The following is a 17,253-nucleotide window of genomic DNA, read 5'->3' on the forward strand; positions in this document are numbered from 1 at the left end:
TGAACTCCTGAAACTATTGCCCTGAGATAATTTTTAAACCTTAAAACAAAAATATCCCCTGAGGTCTTCTTAAAACCGAACAATAGTTTAGCTTAACTGGTAGAAAATATCTGCCTCGAGCATTATGCTCTTTTAAGAACTATCTATATGGGATCAAATTGACAACAGCAACTTGAAAGGTTAGATAGGAACCTTAGCGGGCAGTGAGTTTATGTTAAGGGGAGAAGAACAACTCAGAAAAGGAGGATGAGAATGGTTGCACAACTTGAAGAATGTAATTAATGTCACTAAATGGTACATGTAGGAAAAAAAAATAGCCATTTTAACCATTTTTAAGTATAGAATTCAGTGTCATTAGTTAAATTCAGCATGTCATGCAACCATTACCACTGTCTATTTCCAAAACTTTTTCATCACCCCAAACAGAAACTCTATACCCATTAGGCAATAACTTCTTGACCCCCAGCCCCTGGTAACCACTAAGCTACTTCCTGTCTCTATGCATTTGCCTATTCGAGATATTTCATATGTGTAGGATCATACAAAGATGCTAGCTCTTAGCTGCTATGCCAGGCTGCCTCTAGTGGGTGGTATCTGGAGATGTTTGAGCAACATCTATTCTTTCAACAAAGTATTTTTGTTCTCCCTCTTCACATGAGGGCTGAGGCTGAAAAGGTGGCTAAGGTCATGTGACTGGTGGTGAGTAGTTTTCAGGGGACTCTGGCCCACAGTAGACCACAAGCTCCTTGAGGGCAGGGACTTGGATTACTTTGTCCTTCACTGTGTCACCACCTTCTGCCTTGGAGCCTGGAGCATAGAACCAGTTGCTGTCAAGTCGATTCTGACTCATGGTGATCCCGCGCATGTCAGAGTAGAACTGTGCTCTATAGGGTTTTCAGTGGCTGATTTTTTGGAAGTAGATTGCCAGGCCTTCCTTCTGAGGCACCTCTGGGTGGACTTGAACTGACAATTTTTAGGTTAGCAGCAGAACGGTTAACCATTTGCACCACCAGGGACTCAGGGGCATAGTAAGGTGCTCAGTAGTTATTTGCTGTCTCATTGAATGACATTCATCCCCTGCCAGCATATCCAAACCCAGCACGGGGACTTGGGCCTCACAAACCAGGAGCCCCCGTTGTTGGCTGTTGGATGAGGCCGTGGCAAGCAGTCAGGGGCAGCATGTAGGCGTGTGAGGCAGCAGGAGGATGCCAGGCAGTACACCTTATGCTCCTGTTTCCAGCTCCGTGGGGGCTGTGGGGAGGCACCTGTACCCCTCTGACAGGGCACCGGAGTCCACCTTTGTCTGAGAGCAGTGCTGTCTGGGAATGCCTGCCCACAGGGAGCTGGCCCTGGGACTTCTGAGCTGAATCTATTTGGTGCAGCCCGCAGTGGGAGAGGAGGTGCTTGTCTCGGAAAGTGAGGCTTTGTTTTCCCTGCACCCTGTACTGAAGGGATGTCTGTGAGCTCCTGTCCGACCCCTCCTGTCCATCCTCGCGGTGAGCAAACAGGACTCTGTAGTTAGTAGCGCGGCAGCGTGGCCTTTTGTCGGGCACACCTAGCTCAAACATCTCACGGGGTGAGTGACTGTGCCCGCCCCTCCTCTCTGCATAGCAGTGCAGAGTTGTTTCGAACATTCTTGTTTGGGCTCTGACAGCTATGTCAGCTTCTGGCCTCAGAGGCAAAAGGCACGTCGACAATGAGGTTTAAATCTGTTGTCTGATGGCCTTCCTGCCTGTCCAAGTGGCACTGTCCTGGCCTCGGCTGCAGCATCTACAGCCCAGCTCACCACGTGTCTCTTGATAGCCCCTAACACAGAATAACACTTTGTGCTACGCGCCCTTTCCTTCAGAGAAGCCCAGAGCCCTTTTTAAATGTTGCTGTTGTTAGCCGCCGTGGAGTCCGCCTGTGATGCATGGTAACCCCATGCACAACGGGATCGGACTGTGTGATTCACAGGGTTTTTTCATTGGCTGACTTTTTGGATGTAGATTGCCAGACCTTTCTTCCTAGTCCTTCTTAGCCTGGAAGATCCGCTGAAACATGTTCAGCATCATACCAATGTTCAGGGCTCCACCGACAGATGGGTGGTGACTGTGCTTGAGGTGTATTGGCCGGGAATCAAACCCAGGTCTCCTGCATGGCAGGTGAGAATTCTACCACTGAATCAGCACAGCCCCCTCTTACCCCCTTTAAATATGAGTTAAGACATTAGAGTCACTGGGCTAAGTCATTATACCAAACGTCTCGTGGGGACACTGACCACAGCAAGTTTGGATATTCTCATCATTTATGCCGAGGTCAGAACAAGCCAGAAAAATGGTAGATCAAAGATTGCTCTCACTGGCCCTTGAGGCCAGAATTTGGAAACCCATAATTAAGCTGTTCAATAAAATTAATTTCCATAACTCTCTTTTGTACTAATAAGTCACGTCACCTTCTGAAATTCAAGCCTCGCTCACCTTAGCCGTGTTATTAAAATTGGGGATATCTTTTCCTCTTTGTAAACTAGCAACACAATGACTGTTAAATAAAAAAGGGAACTGTAATTTATTTTAAGATTCAGGGATTTCGTATTTGCAAATAGGCAGCAATTATGAAACGAATACTATAATTATAACCACTCTGGAAAAATGAGTGAGGCAGTAACTAGCCGAGATGTGTGTTCTGGTTAGAAAATACATTATCTCAGTCCTGAGCAAACTCAGCTGGGCCTCCAGTTCATCCATCTCCCCCCACCCCCACCCCGCCACCTCCCCTGGGTTCTTGGGAGCTGAATCAGAGGATGATTAAAAGCCTGGAAAAGCCCCATCTTTACCCAGGGCTTTGAACCGGCCCCTTCCCGTTTGAACCCCTGCCGAGAATTTGCATTTCTAACAAGTTCCCAGGCCATGCTAATACTGCTGGTTAGGGACCAATCCTGAGAATCACTAGTAGAACAATGGGTCTCAAAATTTATTATACATAAGACTCATCTGGGGATCTTGTTAAAACATGGATTCTGATTCAGTATATCTGGGGTGAAAGTGCAAATTCTCAGCAGAGGTTCCAACCAGAACGAACCAGTTCAAAGCCCTGTCTTCACCTGTACTGCTGAGGGAGAGATGAGGTGACCTTTTTTCAGGTAAGCAGGGACGTTTTCTTGGAAGTCAGGTAGCAAGCCCAGGTAAGGGGCTCAGACCAGAAGACTTACAGCCAAAGCCAGTAAGGTGGCCTGCTGCCCACCATGGCCAAGTCAACCCCAGGCTTTTCTGTCTTCTCCTCTGTCCTCCACCTGTGCCTCACAGGAAGGGCAGGTGTATATAAAGCCTGTCCCTTTCCCCTGATGACCTGGCAGGGTTCCATCCTTGAGGGGCCAGAGCTGTCCCTCATTTGGAGTCTTCCTCGGGTTCTGCCAGACCAGATCTGTCCTGGTGATATATGCCCAGAAGAGCATGGTACTTCTTTTCTATTTCCTTTTTTGGAATGTACCCTGGAACCCACAATTAGATCCCACAACCTGAGTTATCTTTGTCTGGTGATGTGTTTTTCTAAGAGACAGTTTTAACTCTTCGGTACAACATTCTTGAGGGCATCCATAGGAACATCTCAGGACTTGCTAGATGTTTTCAAGCCTATCTGGGTTCTTGGTAGGTGGCCTAATGCTCAAAGTTTTCCCACAGCTGGATGGTAAAGAATTAAAAAATGTTCAACGTAGCTTGACATCTGACCTGACTGGGGAAACTCAGACAGAAAATAGGACCGAGTTTTATAATTCATGGGTCTCTTTTCTCAATGTAGATGTGGCTTCAGGATCACGTAGCCCTTTTAATAGATATAGTGATTGAAGCCAAGGTTTAAATATTAGAGAAAAATTAGATTCTTGACAAAGAGTGTGAAGAGAAATGGACTTTGCTGCCCTGATTAAGAGAGAAATCAGCAAGCATAAAATTTCTTTTTCTTGCATTCTTAAAAGAACATAAGCTTCATGAGGTTAAGGATACATCTGTATTTTTGTTCTTGGTTGTATCCTCTGCACCTGGAACAGTATCTGGCTTAGGAAGATGCTCAATAAGTATGAACAAATCTCCTAAAAGAAAAAACTGGGTTTGCCTTACGCTGCCCTTGTTGGAATGAGAAGTGCTTCATGGATGTATACTTGTGGTTAGGGCCTGAGGCCTCCTGGTAAAGACTTCCTCTTGGGGGAAAGAGAAGAGGCCCACACTCACCAAGTTATCCTACTGAGTCCTGTTACCCAGGCACTGGCAGAAGCAATAACTGCTGGTTTTTAAGGGTGCTGATTGAGCAGTCCCTGGGCGGCGCAAATGGTTTGCTCTCAGTAACTAACCAAAAGGCTGGTAGTTTGAACCCATCCAGTGGCTCTGTGGAAGAAAGGCCTAGTGATCTGCTTCCATAAGTTTACAGCCAAGAAAACGCTATAGAGCGTTCTCCTCTGTAACACCCTGTAGTGGGGCCACCATGAATTGGAATCAACTTGGTGGTAATGGGTTGGTTTGTTTGGTTTTGGTTTTATGTTGCAGATTTTTGTTTGTTCTTTTCAGCATTAACACCTTCCAGTCTCTTTGGGTGGTGCTAGCATCAGGTAGCTAATGTTAACACAAGCCAGAGTTCGTACCCTAGCTGCCGATGTCTAAGTGTGACTGTATTTAGTTACGTACATAAAGAACAAAGATCAGTATATTCTGATAACTTAAAGCATAGATGTTAAGAGTACCACAGTGGGGTATGTTGTCCTGTTTGCTCATCTGAGATCACACCAAATAATATAATTAAGTAAATGTAACTCATTTTCGGGGAAGTAGATGGACTTGTCTGCTGTCTGTTGATTTGTAAAGCCAAGGCATTGAATGTGAGGCCACCTGCAATAAATCATATCCTGAATACAGAATGGGGCCGGCTATGGCATGTGCATGCAGCCGTCTTGTTCCATGGAACGTGTGCTCTGAGGCTGCTAGTGTGTGTGTGTGTATATGTATATGTGTGTTTTCTTTTTAAAATGGAGTTCTACAGAAGAATTCCTGCTTGGGGGTTAAATAACTGACTTGGCATTAATTGGGGCAGACTCAGGCTGATGCGGGTGTGGTTGATCCTGGGTGTGGACTTGGGGTCTCTGAGAGGCTTTGAGGCAGGCTTCCCCCACCCTCACACTCACTAGGAGGGCAACTTCCAGCTAGTTGGGAGCTGCCAACCCTGCCTTACTAGGGTTCCACTGCCTCCTGAGCCCTGGAACCAGAGATGAAGGTCCCTGCGCCTTCTCGCTCTTAGTGGGTCTTGCTCTTCACTTGTTCCGGGCTCTTCCTGCACAGCCACCTCAAGACCCATGGCTCTCTTCTCTGCAGGGCTGACAAGCTGGCAGAGTGGTTGTTTCTGAACCCCCAAGCTGAGTGATCAAAACAAACACACACACATCCTCTCTGCCACCCTGGCCCTTTCCATCTCCCTCGGAATGCTCAGGGTTCCATCATCACAGATATGGCTATCGTGGGCCCGATAAATGGCAATGCGGCATCAGCGCTCGTGGTGACAGAGTTGCCTGTGGCCTGTGAGGTGGAAGATGTGTACACAGAGTGGGTTCGGGCCGAGGTGAGTCATTGCGGGCCTGGGAAATGTGCTGGTGATGATGGATGACGAGGGTGCTCGAAGGCTCCCCTGACACTGTTTGCACAAACCGGGAACTCAAAGGAACGGGGCTTTTCACAAGCTTATATAAGTCGGTTGGCAACACACAGCACCCCAGCTGTGTGGCATGACAGGACAGAGCTGTGCGATCCTGTTTAGAAACAGGTGACTTTCAGAACCAGTTTGCCTGTGTCAGGACTTGAAATGGTTTGCTCTGCCCTTCTGTTGTCATAACCCCCCCTTTCTCTTTGCCTTTCTCTTTGTAAAAACTTTCTTTGCAAAGGGATTCTTATAACTGGGACAGTAGGGCTACTGTTGCTTCTAGCAGCCGCCCAGGGGGTTTGCTTTTCTTTGGGACGCTGACTTCCTTGAAAGACGTGTCAGGGAGGGAACCGCAGGTGTGTGTGGCTGAGTGCTCGGAGAGCTGGCGGGGGGAAGGGTGCAGGGGCGGGAGTGGGGGATGGCTCAGCACACACCAGGGGTTGTCGCCAAGGGTCTGTGAGAGTCAGGTGTGGTGCTGACAAGGACTGAGTACATGTTCATGTGGCACTTCACCATTGCCGTGCACACAGTAGGCATCTCATTTGCTCCTTCCATCAGCCCTATGGGAAGGTAGGCAGGGCAGGGACTATTGCCACACATAAATGTAACAGAGGGTCAGAGGGGTGATGAGGCCCTTGCAAAGTCCTCCAGCTTGCCAGAGCAGAGCTAGCCTGTACCCTGAAGGATGCATTTCAGTCCTCACACCTGCTGTCAGGTTTCCAGCCTGGCCTTCTGGAGGCTCCAGGGGCAGGGAGAGAGGGACTTCTGAAGGTGAAGCCTGGATTTCGAGACCACACCCAAGTACATGGGCAGTCCCCTCCGCCCTTGGTGCCGTGGGACATGCTGGCAGCCATCCACGTCTGATCACATCCCACGATTGATTGCTGCAGAGATTATGGAAGCCATTAGTTTTATACAGGGACAAGTGTCTAAGCCAGGCTTTTGTTCTAGATATTTATTTATAAGAAAAAAGTATTTTTCCTTATTAAAAAGCAGTACATGTTCATTGTAGAAACCCAGAAAATATAAAGGAAGAAAAAAGATGTGTGTAAAACAAAATGAGATCATGCTAAATATATAACATTTTTGTAGCCCAAATTTCTCCTTTTACTTTACTGTGAGTGCTCATGACTGTCATTGAACATTCCTGAGCAACAGCTTTGTGGCCGTGGATTGTCTTCTCACTGGTTGGAGCCATGCTTTGTTGGTGGGTATGTAGGCTGCTTCTGACTTTGTGCTCTCCTCAACACTACAGTGGTGAACATCCCCGTAGCCAAATCTCTACTCAGATTTATTATTCAACAAATATTTGTTGAGTGCAAGGCACATTTTCCATAGGATAAATTCTTAAAAGTGGATTAGCTGATATTAAGAAGCATCTTCTCTGACCAGAAGGCCATAAAAGTAGAAATCAATAACAGAAAAAGCAGGGAAAAGAAATCAAACACTTGGAAACTGAACAATACCCTGCTCAAAAAAGACTGGATTATAGAAGATATTAAGGATGGAATAAAGAAATTCATAGAATCCAATGAGAATGAAAACACTTCCTATCAGAACCTTGGGACACAGCGAAAGCAGTGCTCAGAGATCAATTTCTATCAATAAATGCAAACATACAAAAAGAAGAAAAGGCCAAAATCAAAGCATTATCCCTACAACTTGAACAAATAGAAAGAAAGTAACAAAAGAATCCCTGAGGCACCAGAAGAAAACAAATAATAAAAATTAGAGCAGAACTAAATGAAATAGAAAACAGGAAACACTTAAAAGAATTAACAAGACCAAAAGCTGGTTCTTTGAAAAACTCAACAAAATTGATAAACCATTGGCCAAACTGACAAAAGAAAAACAGGAGAGGAAGCAAATAACCCGAATAAGAAATGAGATGGGCGATATTACAACAGACCCAAATGAAATTAAAAGAATCATATCAGATTACTACGAAAAAATTATGCTCTAACAAATTTGAAAACCTAGAAGAAATGGGTAAATTCCTAGAAATACACTACCTACCTAAACTAACACAAACAGAGGTAGAACAACTGAATAGACCCATAACAAAAGAAGAGATTGAAAAGGTAATCAAAAAACTCCCAACAAAAAAAAGCCCTGGCCTGGACGGCTTCACTGCAGAGTTCCACCAAACTTTCAGAGAAAAGTTAACACCACTACTACTAAAGGTATTTCAGAGCATAGAAAAGGATGTAATACTCCCAAACTCATTCTATGAAGCCAGCATATCCCTGATACCAAAACCAGGTAAAGACACCACAAAAAAAGAAAATTATAGACCTATATCCCTCATGAACTTAGATGCAAAAATCCTCAACAAAATTCTAGATAGAATTCAAGAATGTATCAAAAAAATGATTCACCATGATCGAGTGGGATTCATACCAGGTATGCAGGCATGGTTCAACATTAGAAAAATAATTAATGTAATCCATCACATAAATAAAACAAAAGACAAGATCCACATGATTTTATCAATTGATGCAGAAGAGGCATTTGACAAAGTTCAACACCCATTCATGATAAAAACTCTCAGCAAAATAGGAACAAAAGGAAAATTCCTCAACATAATAAAGGGCATTTATACAAAGCCAACAGCCAACATCATCCTAAATGGAGAGAGTCTGAAAGCATTCCCCTTGAGATCAGGAACTAGTCAAGGATGCTCTTTATCACCACTCTTATTCAGCATTGTGCTGGAGGTCCTAGCCAGAGCAATTAGGCTAGATAAAGAAATAAAGGGCATCCAGATTGGTAAGGAAGAACTAAAAGTATCTCTATTTGCAGGTGACGTAATCTTATACACAGAACACCCTAAGGAATCCTCAAGAAAACTACTGAAACTAATAGAAGAGTTCAGCAGAGTATTGGGATACAAGATAAACATACAAAAATCAGTTGGATTCCTCTACACCAACAAAAAGAACACCGAAGAGGAAATCACCAAATCGATACCGTTTACCGTGGCCCCCAAGAAGATAAAATACCTAGGAATAAATCTTACCAGAGATGTAAACGACTTATACAAAGAAAACTACAAACACTTCTGCAAGAAACCAGAAGAGACCTACACAAGTGGAAAAACATACCTTGCTTGTGGATAGGAAGACTTAACATTGTAAAAATGTCTATTCTACCAAAAGCGATCTATACATTTAATGCAATTCCGATCCACGTTCCAATGGCATTTTTTAATAAGATGGAGAAACAAATCACCAACTGCATATGGAAGGGAAAGAGGCCCCATATAAATAAAGCATTACTGAAAAAGAAGAACAAAGTGGGAGGCCTCACTCTACCTGACTTTAGAACATATTATACCGCCACAGTAGTCAAAACAGCCTGGTACTGGTAGAACAACAGTTACATAGACCAATGGAACAGAATTGAGAATCCAGACATAAATCCATCCACATATGAGCAGCTGATATTTGACAAAGGCTCCAAATCAGTTAGATAGGGAAAAGACAGTCTCTTTAACAAATGGTGCTGGCATAACTGGATATCCATCAGCAAAAAAATGAAACAAGACCCATAGCTCACACTATGCACAAAAACAAACTCAAAATGGATCAAAGACCTAAATATAAAATCTAAAACGATAAAGATCATGGAAGAAGAAATAGGGACAATCTTAGGAGCCCTAATATATGGCATAAACAGTATACAAAACATTATTAAGAATTCAGAAGAAAAACTAGATAACTGGGAGCGCCTAAAAATCAAACACCTATGCTCATCCAAAGACTTCACCAAGAGAGTAAGAAGATTACCTACAGCCTGGGAAAAAGTTTTTAACTATGACATTTCCGGCCAGTGCCTGATTTCTAAAATGTACATGATACTGCAAAAACTCAACTACAAAAAGACAAATAACCCAATTAAAAAATGGGCAAAAGATATGAACAGACACTTCACTAAAGAAGACATTCAGGTAGCTAAGAGATACATGAAGAAATGCTCACGATCATTAGTCTTTAAAGAAATGCAAATCAAAACTACAATGAGATTCCATCTCACAAGGCTGGCATTAATCCAAAAAACACTAAATAATAAATGTTGGAGAGGTTGTGGAGAGACTGGAACACTTATACACTGCTGGTGGGAATGTAAAATGGTACAACCCTTTAGAAATCGATTTGGTGCTTCTTTAAAAAGCTAGAAATAGAACTGCGATATGATCCAGCAATCCCACTCCTTGGAATATATCCTAGAGAAATAAGAGCCTTTACACAAACAGATGTGTGCACACCCATGTTCATTGAAACACTGTTTAAAATAGCAAAACTATGGAAGCAACCAAGGTGCCCATCAACGGATAAGTGGATCAATAAATTATGGTATATTCACACAATGGGATATTATGCATCAATAAAGAACAGTGACGAATCTGTGAAACATTTCATAACATGGAGGAATCTGGAAGGAATTATGCTGACTGAAATTAGTCAGTTGCAAAAGGACAAATATTGTATAAGACTTCTATTATAAGAACACGAGAAATAGTTTAAACAGAGAAGAAAATGTCCTTTTATAGTTACGAGGGGGAGAGGGAGGAGGGAAAGAGGGAGAGGAGTTTTCACTAATTAGATAGTAGATAAGAACTATTTTAGGTGATCTTGATTATTTCCTTTTGTCTGGTGGCTGTGGGCTTCTTTTGCTATTCTCTTTCTCCTTGTTCAAGTTGTATAGCTAATGTTTTGATTTTGTTCCTTTCTTCTTTTTAGATGTGTGCATCTATTGCTATAAATTGGCCTCTGAAGACTGCCTTTGATGTGTTCCAAAGGTTTTGGGTATAAGGTGTTTTCATTCTCATTTGATTCTAGGAATTTTTTGATTCCATCTCTGATTTCTTCTATTATCCAGTGGTTTTTAAGCAGGGTGTTATTCAGTTTCCATGTAATTCATTTTTTTCCTTGCTCTTCCTATTGTTAATTTCTACTTTGGTGGCATTATGGTCAGAGAAGATACTTTGTATTATCTCAATGTTTTGGATTTTGTTATTGCTTTGTGGCCTAAGACATGGTCTATTCTGGAGAATGTTCCATGTGTGTTGGAAAAGAATGCGTGCTTTGCAGCTGTTGGGTGGAGTGTTCTATACATGCCCATGAGGTAAAGATGGCTGATTGTGCCCTTTCGATCTTCCGTATCTTTGTTGAGTTTCTTTCTAGATGTCGTGTCCTTTACGAAGAGTGGTGTGTTGAAGTCTCCCACGATTATTGTGGAACTGTTAATTTCTCTTTTCATTGCTGTTAGAGTTTGTTTTTATGTATTTTGGAGCCCTGTCATTGGGTGTGTAGATATTTATTATGGTTATGTCTTCATGATGAATCATCCCTTTAATCATTATATTGTGTCCTTCTTTGTCTTTTATGTCTTTTATAGTGGATTTTGTCTTAAAGTCTATTTTATCTGAGATTAGTATTGCCACTCATGCTCTTTTGTGGTAGCTGTTTGCTTGATATATTTTTTTTATCCTTTGATTTTTAATAAATTTACATCTTTGTTTCTAAGTTGTGTCTCATATAGACAGCATATTGATTTATCTTGTTTTTCTTTCTTTTTTTTTTTTTAAATCCATTCTGTCACTGTGTGACTCTTTATGGGCCTTCCATCTTCTTTTGATGCTTCCTGCATTGTTTAATATTTTCGCTGTAGAATTCTTCAATATTGCAATGTGAGGCTTGAATTTTTCTTCGGTTCTTTTAGTTTAAGAAATGCCAAGTGTGTTCTTCCCTTTTGGTTTTCCCTCTCCAGGTCTTTGGACATATCATTATAATGCTTTACTTTGTCTTCTGGAGGTGCTCTTTGAAGTCTTCTTTTCAGCTCTTTGATTTCACCATTTCTTCCTTTCGCTTTAGCTAGTCTATGTTCAAGAGTAAGTTTCAAAATCCCTCTGCCATCCATTTTGATTTTTTTTTCTTTCTTGTATTTTTAACGAGCTCTTGCTTTCTTCATGTATGATGTTCTTGATGTCATCCCACAACTCATCTGGTCTCCAGGGTTTAGTGTTTAACACATCACATCTATTCTTGATATGGTCACTAAATTCAGGTGGGATATACTCAAAGTCGTACTTTGGCTCTCGTGGACTTGTTCTAATTTTCTTCAACTTCAACTTGAACGTGCATATGAGCAATTGATGGCCTTTTCCACAGTCGGCACCTGATGACATTGAGCTTTTCCATTGTTCGTTTCCACAAATGCAGTGGATTTGATTCCTGTGTATTCCATCTGGTGAGGGTCACATGTATAGTTGCTGTCTATATTGTTGAAAAAAGGTATTTGTAATGAAGAGTCATTGGTCTTGCAAAATTCTATCATGCGATCTCTGGCATCATTTCTATCACCAAGGCCATATTTTCCAACTACCAATCCTTCTTTATTTTTTCCAATTTTTGCATTCCAATCACCAGTAATTATCCATGCATCTTGATTGCATGTTTGATTAATTTCAGACTGCAGAAGTTTGTAAAAATCTTCAGTTTCTTCATCTTTGGCATTAGTGGTTGGTGCATAAATTTAAATAATAGTTGTATTAACTGGTCTTCCTCGTAGGTATATGGATATTATCCTATCACTGACAGCGTCGTACTTCAGGATAGATCTTAATATGCTCTTTTAGAAGATGAGTGTGATGCCATTCCTCTTCAATTTGTCTTTCCTGACATAGTAGATCATATAATTTTCTGATTCTAAATGGCTAATGCCAGTCCATTTTAGCTCATTAATGCCTAGAATATCGATGCTTATGCGTTCCATTCTTGACGATTTCCAATTTTCCTGGATTCATACTTTGTACATTCCACATTCTGATTATCAATGTCTGTTTGTAGCTATTTCTTCTCATTTTGGGTCGTGCCATACCAGCAGATGAAGGTCCCAAAAGCTTGACTCTATCCATATCATTAAGGTCGACTCTGCTTTGAGGAGACAGCTCTTCACCAGGTGTATTTTGAGTGCCTTCCAACCTGAGGGGCTCATCTTCTGGTACTATATCAGACAATGTCCCACTACTATTCATAAGATTTTCACTTGCCAATTTTTTCAGAAGTTGACTTCCAGGACCTTCTTCCTAGTCAGTCTTAGTCTGGAAAAAAAAAAGAAATCTGTCCACTAAGGGTGATCCTGCTGGTATTTGAAATACTGGTGGCAAAGCTTCCAGTATCACAGCAACACGCAAGCCACCACAGTAGGGCAAACTGACAGACACATAAAATTTCAATAGCTATTGCTAAATCTATGTACATGTTTTAAATTATCATACATGTTGACCAGCTATATTACAGGAAGGCTGTACCTATTTACACTCTTACTGGGATTGTGGATTATCAATTTAAAAGTATATCTATTAGGTAAACAGGAAGGGATTTAATTTTTGTACATTAAATTGCATTTTTTTCTGTAACTAGTGTGATTACAGCTGAAATTGTGCTTTGGAACAAATATCTTGTGTTGTGCTTTGTGTTACAGGCTTTCTGACCAGCGTTGTCTTCCCTGGGAGATTCTCTTGTGAAGCCCAAAGAAGTGTCCCCACTTCTGTCATCCGTGCCTGTGGTCTGCCTCTGCCTCTGGAATGCCATTCCTGTAACAGTGCTCTGGCTTTCTGGTAAGGAACCTCCTGGTGTTGTATTTTTACCTATCCTTGTCATCTTTCACTCACCCCCACACGGTCCCTGAGTTTTCTGTCCTCTGTCACCTGAGGTCACTAGACAACTTTAGCTCTGGCTGGCTTTGAAGGAAGGGTGGGGTCATGAACTGGCCTGCTAGAAAGCAAGTCTCAGGATCCCTTTCTGAGAACTGAATCAGGATCTGTTGAGCAGCTCTCATGTGCCAGGCACTATGCTGGCTTCTTCCCGTGGATTATTCCAATTAATCCTCCTAGTGGGCCAGTAATGAGGCCATCATTATCCCAGCTCACAGAGGTTCAGCAAAGTTGAGAAGCTTTCCCAGGGTCATAAAGCCAGTCAGTGCCAGAGCCCAGAGCTGAGCAACTGCAAGGCCTGTGTTTCTTCTTCTGCTTCATGCTGCTGAAGATAGGTAGATCTCAGCTTACATCCCTTAAATCAGTTGCTGTCAAGTTGACTTCGACCCATGGTGACCCCACATGTCAGAATTCAACTGTGCTGCATAAGGTTTTCAATGGTTGATTTTTTTGGAAGTAAATTGCATTTCTTCTGAGGCACCTCTGGGTGGGCTGGAACCACCAACCTTTTGGTTAGCATTTGAAGGCAGTAATCATGTCCTCCACTGTGGGACTTCTAGCAGTATAGAAATCCTCCACCAGAGAGGCTTCATTAGATGAGGCCAGAAGGACACTTGAGACCTTGTGCAGGCTGCAATGGACAGCTTGAAGAGATTAGAGAACATCCCCACTTAAAAGCAATGATGACCACCACCCAGCCTCACTGAGTCCAAGCTAAGCTAAGTCCCTCTTCAGCCCCTGGCCTAAGTAAGCCTAGTGGGTGTGATCACATTATGCCAGGGAGATAGAGTTCTGCCACCCATGGGACAGAGCTTGCAGGGACACAGCTGCCTGCCAGTAAGCATGGCCAAGGTCCTAGTTCAGGAGGTGAGGTGAGGGATCCACTCACAAGGCTTCCAGCTTTCTGGAGTGGGCTTTCTCTAATCTGTGTTGATTTGGCCACACATCCTCCTATATCCTCTGGGTGACAATTTATTTAAAAAATGAAAACATCTGAATTAGTTATTTTAGCATTGATGTATTTTCTTATTTTTAAATCTTTATTTTTCATGTTGGTACTCATCATAAAAAGTCCAAACATTATAATGCATAATATATACAGGTGCTCAATAAATATTTGAAGAATGAATGAGTGAATGTAATATAGAAGGTATACATTCCCATAGTCCTACTTCCCAGACCACTGTTAACAGTTGACTTTATAAACTTTCACCACTTTTTCTAGGCATATAATTACACATATTATTATTGCTGTTGTTATTTATGCAAATGTACTCATACGATACATATAGTTGTGCATTCATCATTTCATTTAATAATGTTTCTTGGCCATCTTTCCACATCAGCACACAAAGCTTCACCTTCTTTCAAACACTTGGTTTGTGTTCCATTTTATGGGTGTCCTACATTTGTTGAACAAGTCCCTTATTGATAGACATTTGGAGTGTTTCCAGTTTTTTATTTTTAAAAACAATGTTGCAAATAGGATAAGTTTTTGAAAGGCCTCTGTCTTAGTCACCTAGTGCTGCCTTAACAAATATCACAAGAGGATGGCTTTAACAACTAGAAGTTTATTCTCTCACAGTCTAGTAGGCTAGAAGTTAAAATTCAGAGCGTCAGCTCCAGAGGAAGGCTTGCTCTGTCTGCTCTGGAGGAAGGTTCTTGTCATCACTCTTCCCCTGGACTAGGAGTTTCTCTGCACAGGAACTCCAGGTTCAAAGGACTTGCTCTGCTCCTGGCGCTGCTTTCTTGGTGGTATGAGGTCCCCCTGTCTCTCTACTTGATTCTCTCTTTTATATCTCAAAAAAGATTGCTCAAGACACAGTCCAGTCTTGTAGATTGAGTCCTGCCTCATTAACATAACTGCCACCTATTCCATCTCATTAACATCATAGAGATAGAATTTACAACACATAGGAAAATCATATCAGATGACAAAATGGTGGACACTCACACAATACTGGGAACCACGGCCTAGCCAAATTGGTACACATATTTTTGGGGCACACAAATTCAATCCATGATAGCCTCTTTGAGTTGAATAGAAAAATTCTGGGGCACATGAACTCCATGCTGGAAATTATTGATCAGACTTGCTGATCTAGCCACTCAGAATTAAAATCCCTTTCTCCTTGGTCCCATTGCCTGTGACCTGCCCTTTCACCCTCTACTTGTCCCGCATCCTGGCTTGGATGAGTTTCTTGCCTGATGGTTTCTGAGCTCTTGACAGTGGCCAGAGCACAGCTTTCTCCATCTTTCCTTTTTTTGAGGGGGAGTATTTGTTTTTTAAATTTAGTTTTACTTTGTTATCAAAGTTATCCATTAACATAATTTCAAGAATTAACTACTTATACAATACTTGCTTTGAACAAAGAAGTCCCTCTTCCACCCACATGCTTGCCTATTTCCACTTTCACTTCAAGAAACGAGTTTTAACCCTTCTAATTGATTTTTTTTGTATTTACTTCTATAACTCTGTAAAAGATTGTTTGTATTGTTACTTTTTACTTTTTCAGTTTTAGGCATTACCTGTTGGAAGGTGAGCATCCACTTTATTTTCTATTTCTTTCTCACTCTCTCTACACACATGTTCTCTTCCTGTTCCTCTAAGCTCCCCAGAGAGTTATTATATGTTTTGATAGATCAGTGTTTACAATATTTGGCTATGCCATATTAAACAATGAGTATTTTCCCTTTGCTATGTAAGTTTTTGTTTTCCCCACAGTTAATAATTGTCATTATCATTTGCTTAGCTTTATGTTTATCACTATTTTGTTTCCATGCTATGCCCCCAGTTGTGTAAATTTCCTCTCAATATCTTTAAACACATTAGGTGTTTTATCAGGTTCATCTTACTGAGAAAGTCACTCCAGGAGCCTTCAGGCTTGCCCCAGTCTGGGCTGGTTTCCCTCCATGCCTGGTGTATATCCGCTATTTTGAGATTTTTTTCTTCACCATTATCCCGAGAATTAGCTTCATCTGTCTTCTGAGTGGAAACTCTGGTGGCATAGTGGTTAAGAGCTATGGCTGCTAACCAAAAGTGGGCAGATCGAATTCACCAGGTGCTCCTTGGAAACCCTATGGGACAGTTCTAGCCTGTCCTGTAGGGTCGCCATGAGCTGGAACTGACTTGATGGCAATGGGTTTGGTTTTGGCTTGTTCTTCTGAGTAAGATCTCTTGTTTCCTGTATCCCATGCCCTCCTTCTTCTGGTTTACTCCCTCCCTCTGAATGAGCACATTCTCGGTGGTTTCCTGAGAAAGGGTACATTGGAGGTAATTTTTTAAAAACCTTGTACGTGTTATAAGTTCTTTGTTTTTCTATTGCATTTGATTTGATAGTTCAGCTGGGTATATAATTCAGAATTTTGAAGGCTTTGTCCTTTGTCTTCTTAGCGTCTGATGTTGCTGTTGAAATTTTTGGTGCCGTTTTGCTTTTGTATGATGTTTTGTATGAACTTGTTGCTACTTTCTCTCTAGAGGCTTTTAGGAACTACTTTTTTTTTTTTAATTGAACTTTAGATGAAGGTTTACAGAACAAACTAGTTTCTCATCAAACAGTTAGTACACACATTGTTGTATGACATTGGTTAACTAGGAACTACTTTTTGTTACCAGTGTTCTGAAATATCATGTTGATATTTGGTATGATCCTATTTTCTTTCATTTACTATACTCTCGGTGGGCTGTTCAATCTGGAAATTCATGTCCTCCAGTTTTAGGAGCTCTACTTGAATTATTTATTTTATGATTTCCTCCTATCCATTCGCTCAATTTTCTGTCTCTTTTTTGAAGTCTTACTTGGTAGATAGCAAAAACGGCCTCTTCCTCATGATAAAACGTGTCATGTTACAAGTAGAGGACTGAAAGCTACTTG

At 41.6% G+C, this 17,253-nt stretch overlaps 1 long non-coding RNA gene across 1 annotated transcript in view; it reads left to right on the top strand.

Moving 5' to 3' along the window:
* LOC126061698 (uncharacterized) overlaps positions 1-13,225 on the top strand; it is a 34,379-nt gene extending 21,154 nt beyond the window's left edge. The window contains exon 3 of the long non-coding RNA XR_007513873.1: positions 13,147-13,225. This is a non-coding gene — a long non-coding RNA (uncharacterized LOC126061698). The remainder of the gene's footprint in view (positions 1-13,146) is intronic.
* Positions 13,226-17,253: the final 4,028 nt, after the last annotated feature.

The sequence above is a fragment of the Elephas maximus genome, chromosome 2, assembly GCF_024166365.1.
Source record: "Elephas maximus indicus isolate mEleMax1 chromosome 2, mEleMax1 primary haplotype, whole genome shotgun sequence".
NCBI lineage: Eukaryota > Metazoa > Chordata > Mammalia > Proboscidea > Elephantidae > Elephas > Elephas maximus.